The sequence below is a fragment of the Dipodomys merriami genome, unplaced genomic scaffold, assembly GCF_024711535.1.
Source record: "Dipodomys merriami isolate MVZ:Mamm:240054 unplaced genomic scaffold, mDipMer1.0.p SCAF_4, whole genome shotgun sequence".
Classification (NCBI taxonomy): Eukaryota; Metazoa; Chordata; class Mammalia; order Rodentia; family Heteromyidae; genus Dipodomys; species Dipodomys merriami.
Window position 1 is genome coordinate 27,803,429 of NW_027205603.1, and position 15,483 is coordinate 27,818,911.

Here is a 15,483-nt window from a genome sequence, read left to right on the forward strand (position 1 = left end):
TCTGGCTTTTTTCTCTTTGCTTATGTGGTGCTGAGGAATCGAACCCCGGGCCTCATGCATGCAAGGCAAGCACTCTACCACTGAGCCACCTTCCCAGCCCTTAGCATCATCTTACATGGTCATATGTACATAGCTTTTGATCTTTTCTGCTTCTCTAGGAAGATTATCCTAAAGTATACTAGTTATTGCAAATAAGGAAAACCATGGGACCTATGTTTCTTTGGGCCTGGCTTACTTCACTTAATATAAATTTTTCCAAATCTTTCCATTTCCTAAAGAATGGGGCAGTGTCATTCTTTCTGGTGGAGGCATAGAATTCCATTGCATATAAATATATACCACTTTTTCATGATTTCCTTTTTATTGTAAAGATACTGTACAGAGGGGGTTACAGTTACAGGAGTAAGGTAACAAGTACATTTCCTATCAAGCATTGTTACCCTCTCCTTTGTTTTTCCCTTATAATCCATTTCCTCCCTCATCCTTAACTCCTCCCTCCCCCCAAAGTTGTAAGATTCATTTTCAACATAGTGTCTTGTACATCTTACTGTTACAATGGGTCAACCTGTATCCTTGTTTCAGCATTTTGTTATTTCCCTTCACTTCTCCCAAATAGAAAAAATGTATATACAGGATGCAGGGCACCGGAATCAAATACAGTGAAAACAGGGGTTATACCATGGGGGAAGAACATACAAAAGAAACAAAAAAATCATGTAGTACATTATAAGTACATTAAAAACAACAGCCACAAAGATGAAATCTCTTGTATCCCTATCTTGGGGTTCATTTCGCTTAGCATCATCTTAGATGGCCATATATGCATAGCTTTTGACCTTTTCTACTTGTCTGGTAAGATTATCCTAGTCTTATACTTGTTATTACAAATAAAGGAAATCATGGGACCTATGTTTATTTGGGCCTGGCTTACATAACTTAATATAATTTTTTCCAAGTCATTCCATTTCCTAACAAATGGGACGGTGTCATTCTTTCTGGTGGAGGCATAGAATTCCATTACATATATATATATACCACATTTTTTGATCCATTCATCTACTGAGGGGCATCTGGGTTGGTGCCATATTTTAGCTATGAGGAATAATGCTGCAATAAACATAGTTGTGCTAGTAGCTTTAGTATAGCCTTGTTTGTGATCAGTTCGGTAAAGGCCCAGAAGTGGGATTGCTGGGTCATAGGGTAGCTCTATGTGGAGTCTTTTGATGAGCCTCCGTACTTCTTTCCAAAGTGGTTGAACAAGTTTACATTCCCACCAACAGTGCAGTAGGGTTCCCTTTTGCCACATCTCCTCCAGCATCTGTTGTTATTAGATTTCTTGATTATAGTCATTTTAACTGAGATGAGGTAGAATCTCAATGTGGTTTTAATTTGCATTTCTTTTATGGCTAGAGAAGTTGAGCATTTCTTCATATGTCTATTGGCCATTCTTATTTCTTCTTAGAGAAGTCTCTCTTTAAGTCTTTAGCCCACTTATTAATTGGGCCATTGTTTGTTTAAGGATTTGTTGTTGGAGGATTTAAAATTTTGAGTTCTAAATATATTCTAGATATGAGGCCCTTGTCTGTTGTATGGCTAGTGAAGATCTTCTCCCAATGTGTGGGCTTTCTATTGATCTTGCTAGCTATATCCTTTGCCATGCAGAAGCTCTGCAGTTTCATGCAATCCCATTTGTCCAACCTTTCTTTGATTTGTTGTGTTTCTGGGTCTTTATTAAGAAAATTTCAGCCTGTGCCAAGGAGCCCTTGAATTTCACCTATTCCTTCTTGTAATGTTTTCAGGGTGTCTGCTTTACTTCAAGGTCTTTGATTCATTTGGAGCTGATTCTGGTGCAGGGTGATATATAAGGCTCTAGCTTTACTTTTCTACAGGTGATTAACCAATTTGCCAGCACCATTTACTGAAGAGGCTGCCTTTCTTCCATTCTATTTTTTTTAACTCCCTTATCACAGATCAGGTGGCTATAGGTTTGTGGGTTCATTTCTGGGTCTTCAGTTCTATTCTATTGGTCCTCAGGTCTGTTCTTATGCAAGTACCAAACTGTGTTGATTATTATGGCTTTGTAGAAGAGTTTGAAGTTTGATATTGATATTCCTCCAGCAGTATTCTTTCTGCTAAGTATTATTTTTGCTATTCAGGGTGCTTTATTGTTCCATTTGAATTTTTGGTTTGCTTCTTCTATTTCATTGAAGAATGAGGCTGGGATACTGACAGATATCACATTGAATTTGTCGATAATTGTTGGCCTTATTGCCATTTTTATGATGTTAATCCTCCCAATCCAGGAACATGGGAGGTTTTTCCACTTTCTTAGATCTGTTTTAATTTCCTTAAAGGTTTTTAAATTTTTCATCATAGAGGTCCTTCACTTCTTTTAAGTTAACTCCTAGGTATTTTATTTTTTTGTAGGGCTATTACAATGGAGTTGCTTTCCTGATTTCAGCTGCACTCTTCTCATTATTGGCATACAGAAAGCCAATGATTTTTGAGGGTTAATTTTATACCCTGGTACTTTGCCAAAGTTTCAGATCAGCTTGAGTAACTTGGGAGTTGAGTCCATGGGGTTCTTTAAATACAAGATCATGTCATCTGCAAAGAGAGAGGGTTTTACTTCATTTTTTCCCTATTTGGATCCCCTTTATGTTTGCATCTTGTCTTATTGCTCTAGCAGGGCATTCTAATACTAAATTGAAATGAAATGGAGAGAGTGGGCATCTTGACTCATTCCTGAATTTAGAGGAAATGGTTTTAGCTTTTTGCATTTAAATATAATGCTGGCTGTAGTTTTGTCATACACAGCCTGTATTATATTGAGGAATGTTCCAAGGATTCCTAATATTGAGAAGTATTCGCTTATAATGTTCTGAATCTTGTTTGTTTTTCCTGTGGCAATGTTTCCATTCTCATCTCTGAGTTTGTTTAGTTTGTTTAATTGGGTGTGTTCTCTTCTTTTTCTAATAAATTTTCTAAGGGTCTGCCAATTGTGTTAATTTTTTGAAGAAAGAACTCTTTGTTTCATTGATTTTTTTCAATTTTTTGGACTCTAATTCATTTATTTCAGATTTAATTTTAATTATTTGTTTCTGTCTAATGTATTTGGGTTTGGTTTGTTGCTCTTTTTTACTGTGCTTCAGGTGCCCTGGGATTTAAGACAGCCTAGATACTATAGAGAAAGAAAAGACAAGTATTCAAGAAAAATCCAAGAAATATGGTATAGTATACATCATTCAAGCTCTTCTTGCTTTCCTGGTCTTTGCTGGTAATCTGAAGTTATTCTGATAGGTTTCCCTCTATAGGTGACTGATCTTTTCTCACTGATAGCTTTAAATTGTTGTTTTCATATCTCTACAATTTGTTGATGTAGTAACTCAGAGCTATAAACTTGCCTCTGAGTACTGCCTTTGCTGTGTCCCAGAGGAGCTACTAGTTTGTGTGTTCATTTTTGTTAAATATGAACATTTGAATTTCCTTTCTAATCTTTTCCGTGACCCAATGGTGGCTCAACAGTGGGGTTGTTCAGTCTCCATGTATTACAGGATTTTCTTTAGTGGCTTTTGGTTTTGCATTCTGGTTTTATTCCCTTGTGGTCTGAGAGAATTCAGGGCATAATTTCAATGTTTCTGAATTTGGTAACATTTGCTTTGTGACCTACACTGTGGTCTAATTTGGAGAATGTTCCATGTGCTGCTGAGAAGAATGTGTATTCTGATGCTGCTGGGTGAAGTATTTAGAAGATGTCTGTTAAGTTTACATAGTCTATGTAGTTGTTTAGATTCAAGGTTTCTCTGTTGAGTTTTTGCCAGGTTGATCTATCCAGTGGGGATAGTGGTGTGTTAAAGTCCCCAACAATTAATGTCTTTGGATTTATGTGAGATTTAAAGGAAAGTAGCATTTCTTGGACAAATTTGGGTGCTTCGATATTTGGATATTTAGAATTGTAATATCCTCCTGAAGGAGAGATTCCTTAATCAGTATGTAATTACCTTCTTTATCTCTTCTTGCTAATTTTAATTTGAAGTCTATTTTATCTGATATTAAGATTGCAACTCCCAGGGCTGGGAAGATGGCTTAGTGGTAGAGCGCTTGCCTTGCATGCATGAGGCCCTGGGTTTGATTCCTCAGCACCACATAAGCAGAAAAAAAAGCTGGAAGTGGTGCTGTGGCTCAAGTGGTAGAGCGCTAGCCTTGACCTGAAGAGATGAGGGACAGCTCCCAACCCCAGAGTTCAGGCCCCACGACCGCCCCCCCCCCCAAAAAAAGATTGCAAATTCCTCCTGTTTATGGGGGCCATTTTTAAATTAGATTTTATTCCAGACTTTCACATTTCCAAATATGTTTGTGTTTGTGGGCAAGGTGTGTCTCTTGAAGGCAGAAGATAGAAGGATCTTGCTTTTTAATCCAACTAGACAATCTATGTCACTACATTGGAGAGTTAAATCCACTAAAATTGAGAGTTAGGACGGAGAGCTGTTTGGTAGTTCCTACCATGTTTTCCACCTTCTTGGGGACTTCCCATGATTCTCGGATTCTCTTTTTGGGAGCTGTTTCTTGGCCTTTATTGTGCTCTTGTTGGTTTTCTATGTGTAAGACATCTTTAAGTATCTTTTGTAGAGCTGGTTGTTGGAGATATATTGTTCCAATTTTTCTTTGCTGTGAAAGGTTTTTCTTTGTCCCTCCATTGTGAAGGAAAGTTTCTCTGGGTACATTATTCTTGGTTCATAGTTATTTGTCTTTAGGGCATGGCATATATCATTCCAGACTCTTCTTGCTTTCATGGTCTCTGCTGAGAAATCTGAAGTTCTTCTGATTGGTTTTCCTGTATAGGTGATGATCTTTTCTTCCTGACAGCTTTAAAGATCCTTTCCTTCATCTCTATTGATGGTGTGTAGATTACAATGTGATAGTGAGATGTTCTGTTCTGGTGTGGACTATTTGGGCTTCTAAAGGCTTCTTGTATCTGAATGGGCCTATCTTTTTGCATGTTTGAGAAATACTCTGCTAGGATCCCGTTAAATAAATTTCCTAGGCCTTTAACTTCTGTCTCTAGGCCCTCCTCTACACCCATTAACCTTAAATTAGGCATTCTGATGGTGTCTTTAGATCTTTCATATTTCTGGATTTGTCTTGAATACTTGTCTGTTCTTACTCTGTAATGTTTAGTCTGTCTTCAGTCCCAGAGATTAAATCTTCATGGTCTAATCTACTGTCAATACTTTCTACTTTGTTTTTTATTTCCTTTCCTTCTAATTGGTCAGATTTTATGGCTTCAAATTCTTTGTTGGAGCTTTGTTTTAGATCGTGTATGGAATTCTTTGCTTCCTTAACTTGGTTTTCAGTGTTCATTTTCAAATCCCTTATTTGATTGGTTATAGTTTCATTGGACTTCCTTTCCTTCTGTTGGTCTTCATTCAACATTCCCTTTGTGGCCTCCATGGATTCTTTCAGCTTTCTCTTTGTGGATTCCATGAATTCATCTCTTAACATTGTTTATTCTCATCCAGCTCACAGAGATCCTTAATTAATATATGATTAACCTCCTCACACTTGTGAAATTCCTCTATTAATCTTTGGTTAGCCTCATCAAGCTTATGCATTTCCCTATCACACTCACACAGAACTCTTTGCAGGTTTTCAGTCTTTTTATTCAGCATGTTTATCAGTTGTATTTGTAGAGCATTTTGGGAGCTCTCCTCTGAATTTTTCATTAACTGTTCTGTTGCCTGATTATTATGAGTGGGAGTTGAGATACCCGGGCTTGCCATTTTGTTTGTTTCTCTGCTGGTTCTGCCCATTTGGGTATGAAAGCAAAACCAATTCTGTGCTAGAATACTATCTTAATGCAAGCATCAATTCAGATCCCTATAGTTGGGTAGAGTGTTTGATGCAGTCAAAATAAGTATAGATATAGTCCAGTTCAACAACAACAACAAACAACTAGGGATCACTGGAGTATGGAAATCAAAGGAGTCAGCAGACCAGAAATTAATAGGTTTAGGGAGAATTTTGAGAAGAAAGTAAAATTAGAGGAATGTAGGTTGGGAAAGGGAGAGAGTGAAGATAACTAAGATCTCAATTCAGAGAAAGGAACAAGAGAGAAGGAAAGAATAAGAAAGATAAAGAAAAGGGAAAGAAGAAAAATAAAAAATGAAACACTTAAAATTACATAAGTATAAAGAAATAATACCACAATTAAAGGAATTAAGGCTGAGAGTTTGTGAATTGAGTAATCAATATCTGAATTAGGTATGAATACAATGGAGGATAAGGTCTAATAATCAAAGATAGGTATGTATCTGGTGATGAATAAAACAGCAATTAAGTAAAGCAAGAAACAAAATAAAAACAAACAAACAAAAGGACCAAAAGGGAAACGAGTTAAAAGAGAATTAAAAAGAAAAACTAAAAAAAGATGTAAAAAATAGAAAAGAGTTTTTTTTTTTAATTTTTAATTTAAAAAATTAGGTAGAAAAAAGAATTATTCATTTTTTTGGTGGGGGTGATATTGTGTCTCCCCTTATTCGGTAACCAGTCTCTTGGTAAAATCTCTGGTTTGCTTGTCATGTTTGGTTTTCCTGTGGCTTGGTTGTTTTCTTAAATCAGTTTGTTTGAACAGGCAGAATGAAGCTCTGCCTTTCTGGGGACTTTATGACCCTCCTCCCAGACTAGTTCAGTGGGAGGGTGTTCTGCTTTGAATGTTCCAAAAGAGGCAGATGGCTGTTTCCTCTACTTTGGAGTTTCTGTGAGGGAGCTAGGTTGTGGATAAGGTTGAGGCCTGTCCCCAATCAGTAGCTTTCCCCTGAGGGGCTAGCTTTTATTTTTTTATTTTTTATTTTTTTTTTGGGTCCTGTCGTGGGGCCTGAACTCTAGGCCTGGGTGATGTCCCTCAGCTCTTCAGCTCAAGGCTAGCGCTCTACCACTTGAGCCACAGAGCCACTTCGGCTTTTTTCTTTTTGCTTATGTGGTGCTGAGGAATGGAACCCAGGGCCTCATGCATGCAAGGCAAGCACTCTACCACTGAGCCACCTTCCCAGCCCGTGGGGCTAGCTTTTAATGTTGGAGCCATTTTCAGGATTTATGTTTACTGAGTTTCCAATTGTTCTTTTATCCTCCTGTAGCTGGAGTTGCTGCCCATGCTGCAGAGGGTTGTTGCAGCCTCTAGCTCTGTTTACTCAGAAGAAAGTTGCCCCACCCTGGGCAGAGCTACTTCTGCTTCGGAAGAGCTAAGGGTGGGGTGGAGCTGAGCCCTGCAGGTCCAGTTCCTTTGACCCATTGAATGGCTCCCATTTTCTTTTTCCAAGGCCTGTGTTTTGTGCTAGCTGCTCTGGCAGGGTCTCTGTCAATATCAAAGATGGGGCTCTTCTCTGGTTGTGGTGGAGGGGCTACCTTACCAGAGCAGGAGTGGGACTGTCTTGTGGGGGTGCTACTCATGCCTTTCCCTTGGTTTCTGGGCTGTCCATGGTCTGTGACTGTCTGGGATCAGTAGGATGAAGATTTCTGCTCTTTGTCAGTTCTTGTTGGTGGTGAGTAGAACCTGCATACCACCTCTGGCACCTTTGTCCCAGGTTCTGCCTGTTGATATGGTGGCAACAGGAGCAGCCACTGCCACTGCTGAGGACACTGGGAAGTGCTTGAATCTGTTTCCTTAACCAAGCTGCCTGAATTTTTCCTCTCTGGCCAAACTCTCTGTGCTATAAAGGCACACTTTGTGTGACACTTTAGCCTTGGATTTTTCAATGGAACACTAAAACTAGTTTCTATGCAAGAACTTGTTTATCCTCCAGCTTCTCCTCTGCCATCTTCCTCTCATCTGGACATTCTTTTTTTTTGGGGGGGGGTCCGGTCATGGGGTCTGAACTCTGGGCCTGGGCACTGTCCCTCAGCTCTTCAGCTCAAGGCTAGCACTCTACCACTTGAGTCACAATGCTCTTTTTTCTTTTTGCTTATGTGGTGCTGAGGAATGGAACCCAGGGCCTCAGGCATGCAAGGCAAGCACTCTACCACTGAGCCATCTTCCCAGCCCCAAGACATTCTTATTTTAATATTTCTCTCTCTCTCTCTCTCTCTCTCTCTCTCTCTGTGTGTGTGTGTGTGTGTGTGTGTGTGTGTGTGTGTGTGTGTGTGTGTGTGTGTGCCAGTCCTGGGGATTGAACTTAGGTTCTTGAATCTGTCCCTGAACTTCCTTCGCTCAAGGTTAGCAATCTACTACTTGAGCCATAGATCCACTTCTGGCTTTTTGTTGTTGCTGTTAGTTTGTTAGAGTTAAGAGTCTCACAGACCTTCCTGCCAAAGCTGGCTTTAACAGTGGATCTCAGATCTCAGCTTCCTGAGTAACTAGGATTATGGTGTGAGCCACTGTTGCCTGGTCTTCTTCGCTATTCTTTCCTTTCCTTTCCTTTCCTTTTTTTCTGCATTTTTATTGTTATTTTAAAGGTGATATACAGAGGGGTTACAGTTACAGAAGTTAGATAATGAATATTTTTTTGGAGAATGTCACCCCCTTCCCTCATTCTCTTCTTGTTTTTCCCTCCAGTTCCTACCCCAAGTTGTATAGTTCATTTTCAACATAGTGTCTAGTGAGTATCACTACTGCATTTGTTCATCCTTTGTCCCATCATTTTTCCCAAAGACAAATAAATAAACAAGACAAAACAATAACAAAACAAAAACAGCAACAAAAAAACAAACTTCTTGTTTGCATTTCCTAGAGTTTATTTCAATAAATATTATTATATATGATCAGATGTATATAGTTATTGTGCCTTTATGATCCTCTCCTAAGAATATCCTCCACAGGTTTTACTGCCTAGAGAGCTGTATTATCATGTCCCAATGTCTTTTTTCAGATTTATGTCCAGGTGTCAGAGTTCTTATTACTGCTGAAAATCACATTGTTAGGTAAGAAGAGAAACCCATAGATTATGGCATTTTACAATATTTGGGTAAATAATACAGGATGTATAGCAATCGCTCTCTGCTTCAATAAGGAATCTGGGGGAAATAAAAACATTTTTAACAAGGGCTGGGAAGGTGGCTCAGTGGTAGAGCGGTTGCCTTGCATGCCTGAGGACCTGGGTTCGATTCCTCAGCACCACATAAGCAAAAAAAAAAAAAAAAAAAAAAAAAAAAGAAAGAAGAAAAAAAAAGCTGGAAGTGGTGCTGTGGCTCAAGTGGTAGAGTGCTAGCCTTGAGCTGAAGAGCTGAGGGACAGCGCCCAGGCTCAGAGTTTGGGCCCCACCACCGGACAAAAAAAAAACAAAAACATTTTTAACAGCTTTATTGAGGAATGATATATTGCCAGTTTTTGTTGCTATGTTAAAACATATAAGAAAGAGTTCTTTATGGAAATAAAAGGCTATTTGCCTACAATTTGCAGGTAAAAGCATTACATCAGCTGTCCTCATTGTTCAACCTCTGTTAAAGATCCATATGGCTATGTACATATCAGAGGAATAGGGAGGGAGATCGCTGTGGGTATAAAGGGCCTTACTTTATGAGAATCTGCCCTCAAGAGAAACTACAGAAGACTTACATCAATCTTTTCAAGGATGGTGTCTCCAATGACCTATTCACCTGTCCCTGGAGATTCCCTGGAATCACCCACCTTTTAAAGTCTCTTCTGCCTCTCAACCTGGCATCTCAGGACCTAGCTTAGGGAACATAGTCACACCATATTTAAACCAGAGCAAATAGAATATAAGTTGTATATATTTAAAGTGCCCATTATTGTCCTCTTTGACACATGTATAGGAGGCTTCATTTTCTCTAAGTGATAAGCTGAAGATTACATTACAATCCAGATAATGAACATATCCATCACCAGCAAAAATTTTCTACTGGCAGTAAAGACCAGAGGCTCCATGCAGCTTCATTTCATCATGTTGTGACTGCAGGGTTCTCTATGTTTAGGAAAGCTGAGCTCAACTCATCCTGATCATGGCTGTCAGAATAAATTCTACTAGTAATAATGATTGTTCTTTAGTTAGCTGAGTCTCTTAAACTATTTCAAGTCCCATGACTTTGAATATAAAGCTGGCTAGTATGACTTCATTATAACACATAGTTTAAATTTAAGAACTTATATTTGAAGGGTTTAAAATAAGTATGATTGGTTTTCTAACAACAGAAAACATCACAACACAAGATTTAATCACCTTTTTCACAAATTTTTGTCTGAATGCACAGTCTTTTAATGCAAAAACTCATGTGTAAAGTCTATAATAAGACTAGCAGAGTCTAGCTGATATTTGACTGGCAACATTGGATAAAAATTTGAACCTTCTATTTTGTGAAGAGTCTTCCAAGGTTTGTTATAGAAAAGGTCACCTTGAAATATGAGTATTTTATAGTTAGTCAAAACTTGGATTTGGTTGTCATAGAAATGCATAATTAAAATACCAAAATGTAGGTAAGTTATTTTAGCTGGTATATGAGGCTGTTACTGTTTATAACTAACACACTAAGACCTTAATATTTATAAGTGTGGAAAATAAGGTCAGCATTTAAAAAATATACATCTCTATAATTATGTTGGATTTTATCTTAAAAAATAAGGAGGAAACAAATCTTGAAAAAAGAGAACTGTGGGATGCTGCAAGACCAATTATAAAAGGATGGACTTGTGGTAGCTTAGCACCTGTCTTGGAAAGGCATTTTGCATGGTGCAGTCCTTTGGGAAGAGAGAAAGGCAAGGGCCTCAAGCTGAGGAACACACTTCCCTCTGGGCTGTAATTAGCTCTTTCTGCTGAGAACCTTGCAGGATCTGAGTAACCTACCATCATCACAAAGCCAACCACAAAGTGGGCTGGAGAAGGTTTAATCATTCTGACTTTAAATAAAAGAGGAAAAAAAATATATTCTTGAAGAGACTTGTAAACTGATTATGGATCTTAAGTTTACTTTCTGTCATGTCTAGGATGGTTATGTAGCTTCTTCTTATGGAACATTAATCATTTAAAATAAATATTCACGGACCATATTTTATGTTTATGAGGGAGAGAAAGAGAGAAAGAAATGAGAAATAATTTTGGTGTTCAGTATCCTACCAAGTAGAAAGTGAGATAGGCCATGAATCAACGCTAATGGTGATAAGGCCTTCATGGGTGGGTAGATAGAGGAGGGTGACTTCAGCCATAGAGGTTAAAAAGATACAGGTAGGTACAGAATTCAGAAGTTAAGCAGCATAGATAATAAACTGATAGGACTAATTGGAGGATCATGAGAAGGGATGCATGTTTAAATACACTGGTAAGGTAATTGCATCTGGATCTCGAGTGTGAGATAGGGCAGAAATAGGGATCTTAGTTTTTTTTTTTTTTTTTTTTTTGCTGGTCATGGGCCTGAACTCTGGGTCTGGGCACTGTCCCTCAGCTCTTCAACTCAAGGCTGGTACTCTACCACTCGAGCCATAGCACCACTTCTGGCCTTTTCTGCTTATGTGGTGCGGAGGAATCGAGTCCAGGGCCTCATGCATGCAAGGCAAGCACTCTACCACTGAGCCACCTTCCCAGCTTGGGATCTTAGGTTTTTGAGCAGGGGAATATCATAAATATGTTATGGGATTTAGAAATTAATTGTGGCATAGTGTAAAGGATGGAGTAGAGAAGAAAGAGACCAGAAGCTGAAGACCTGTAAGGAGGCCTTTGTTTTCAATGGTGAGATGAGAAACTGTAGGAAGAAAATACTAACAATGGGAACAAGTATGACAACTGCAAAGAAGGCCTAGGAAGCCTAGGATCTACCACTTTCCAGCCATGTGATTTAGGCAAGTCTCTTAGGTACTGAGACAATTTTCCTTATCTATAAAGGGAGGCAATATCTACCTTACAGGAAGATTTGGTGAAATGTGATGAACTTTAAATTCTAAATTTCTATATATACCATGATATTCTTATATCTTCATTCCTTTTAGATTACCTCATTAAATTAATTATTTTATTTTTTTTCTTTGTGCTGGCACCAGTGCTTGAGATCAGGGCCTCACACTCTTGTTAAGCTTTTATTGTTTTTGCTTACAACTAGTGTTCTACTGCTTGAGACACTCCTCCAGTCTGGCTCTTTTGCTGGTTATTGGAGATAGAGTCTCAGTGGTTCAAACTTTGATCCTCAGATCTTAGCCTTCTGAGTAGTTAGGATTAAGGTATGAAGCATCAGGGTCTGGGCTAGTGATATTTTTGATTACCTATGGTATCTCAGGCTCTGTTTTAGGTTCCTGAATAAAAAAAAGTTTGTTCTTAGAACTTATCTCATAGTGGGTGAATAAAAATGAAGAAGATGTACAAGTAAAATATATAGAGTATTGTTAGACATAGGAAGGGGCTTGTTTTCCCAGCAGATGCTGCAACGTCAGGAAATAAGATTACCCTAGACAAGGAAGTATTGTCAAGAGAGTTGATCCCCAACCCTCTCAGGTTTACTCCATTCTCAGCTTTTAATGGTAAGGGAGTACATGATTAGCTTTGACAGGTTCAAAGGGCACATTCCAAGAGGTAGATAATAGAATATCAGTAGATAGTAAAGGATAAGCCTGGAGGAACAAATTCTCATTCTGTCTTTGGACCTGATTATTTTGTAAAACTACACCATCAGAATCCTGTGTATTTGTCAACATATGGAAGAGCAAACACACTCACTAGCAGTTCTCTGGTGGCATCAGGCTTTTTCTGCACACACCATCCAATCATTCTTCCTGCACCCAGTCATAGCAACAAGGGGCCTAGAGGATGAGAATCCCCAGATCAATATGCCAGAATTAGTATTTGGTGAGACTTGGGGCTATGATTTCAAGATGTAATCTTTCTGCAAGAGGGAAAGTGAACCAATTAATTATTTAATTTATTTTTGTCAGTCATGGGGCTTGAACTCTGAGCCTGGGCGTTGTCCCTGAGCTCTTCAGCTCAAGGCTAGTTCTCTACCACTTGAGCCATAGCACCACTTCTGGTGGCTAATTGGAGATATGAGCCCTGCCTGGGCTGGTTTTGAACTGCGATCCTCAGATCTCAGTGTCTTGAGTAGCTAGGATTACAGGCATGAGCCACTGGTGCCTGGCTATTTTTATTTATTTTAGAAACAATTTTATTATCTTAAGTCATTGTACAAAGGGGTTGCAATTAAACATGTCCATTTATATGTAGAATACAACTTGGTCAATCTCTCCCTTTTTATTATTCCAAATGCTGTGTATTTTAAACTTTATAAAGGTCTTAGTCTTGCTCACTAGAATTCTACCATCATGACTTCATTACCTCCTGAAAGCCCCTTTCTGAGCACTACCAAAATGGTGATTAAATTTCAACATATGATTTAAAAATTGTAAAATGTATTTTATTGTTATTGTAGAAGTGATATACAGAGGGGTCACAGTCACATAAATCAGGTAATAAGCACATTTCTCTTTGAACAAGGTCATTCATTTCCTCTCAACATATGATTTTTTTATATTATTGTTATTTATTTAGGTGTAGATTCCTCATATAAGTGAAACATGATAAACTTGGCTTATCTTGATGAACACAATGATGGTGATGGGTGGTGTCTCCAGTTCTATCCATTTTCTGTACACACAATTTCATTTTTCCCTATCACTTTTTATTGTCAAGGTGACATACAGAGGGGTTACAGTTACATAAATAAGGTAATAAATACATTTCTTGTCAAACTTGTTACCCCTTCCATCATTTTTTTACTGCTTTCCCTCCCCACCTCCCTTCCTGCCCCCAAGTTATACAGATCATTTCCAATATACTGTCTTGTGTATATTGCTATTGCATTGGTTCTTTGTCTCACCATTCTATTGTTCCCCTTCCCTTCCCTAATTCAAATAAACATATATACAATACCAGGGTACCAAAATCAATTACAGTGACAACAGGCAATATACCATAGTGGGAAACATACAAAAGAAAAAAAATCACATGATACATTAAAAACAACAACAAAGAAAAACCCCTTGTATGAATTTTTGAGGTGTCATATACATTCAAATCACAGAAGGTACCATTTAGTGTAGGTCTGTATTGTTGAGGACCAGAGGTTGCAAGGGGTGATGCCCTTCCACAAACTTTGTTCTACATTGCTAGTTGTCTTTATTTCTTGTAGCATCCCAAAGGATCATAGGCTTTTTTAAAGCCTATTCCATCCTCATATGGAGTAAGAAATGTCTGAAGATCTTTGTTCTTCCTGGCAGCAATGCACATCTCCCTTTGTCTGGAGTCTGGTCTAGAGTGACTAAAGGATGATCTATTGGTTTCCATGGTGCTGGGAAAATTGCAGGGTCTACCATGAGCTAGACTCATGTGGTCAGAAAACACCCAAAGTACTGAGGCAACAAAAGGTTGTTAGAAGTTATATACATCATATTATTCAACACAAGATTGGAAGAGTAAAACCACCACACTAATTAAAACTGTGTGGACCTGTGTTGTGTCTCCAGAGCCTCTCACCTTACCCCACACTCCACCCCACGTTTACAGACTTTATGGAATATGCACTCTGGGGAAGCCAGCCTCTCTCCCAGACAAAAGAATGTGAGTAATGGGAGACCTTTGGAGATTTCATTAAGTATAAATCCCATTGAAAGTCATCAAAATAAAGACTTTCCCCTCCTTAATTGGGGCTTACTCTACTAAAATTTTTACACAACATGAGACCATGTTTCCCTTCTAATTAATGGCCTTTGGGCAGGTTTGCAGTGGAAGGCTCCAGAGGATCTGGTTGCTCTGTTGCTTTGTCTCTCTGGATGCTTGCCATGGGTCAAGGGCACTCTGGCATCTTCTTTCAGAGCTCTATGGCTTTAATTATGAACACAAACCAAGAAAAAGGAATTCTTCAGCTTTTTAGAGAATCTGTTGCTGACAACTTTTTTTCTATATGATTTTATTAATTGCAGCTTCTTAAAAATTATCTTTAAGTAGTTTTACAAAGGGGTTTCAATTCAAATACCATGCCAGCTTGTAAGTCTAATGCATCTTTCACAGTTACCCCTTTAATCATTCCCTTCTATCTCTCCCAACCCCACTCATCCCGTCATTTTTCCTAATTCCATTTGTATGTATGTACATTGAATATTATGATTGCATTCTCCCACCTTTTCTGTCTTCATTTGTATGTCCCCTTCCTGACCTCATCCTTTCCTTCACAGATCAAGCTCCAGATTCCTGGTATTGATTTTGCTACATTGTAAGCTAATTGTTCAAAGGAGTTATACCATTGAAATACTTTCCTATATATAGCATACTTTAATTACTATGTGTGTGTATATATATCTATATATATCTATATATACATATATGCATATGACCTTGTAGATATTTATATATTTGTAAATTAGTTCTAACCTCACACACACACACATATAAAACCATAAACTAGATCTAAGTTCCACATATGAGAGAAAATATACATTGTTGCCTCACTGAGCCAGACTTATTTAAGATAATTTTTTTCCAGATTCATCAATTTCTCTGTAAA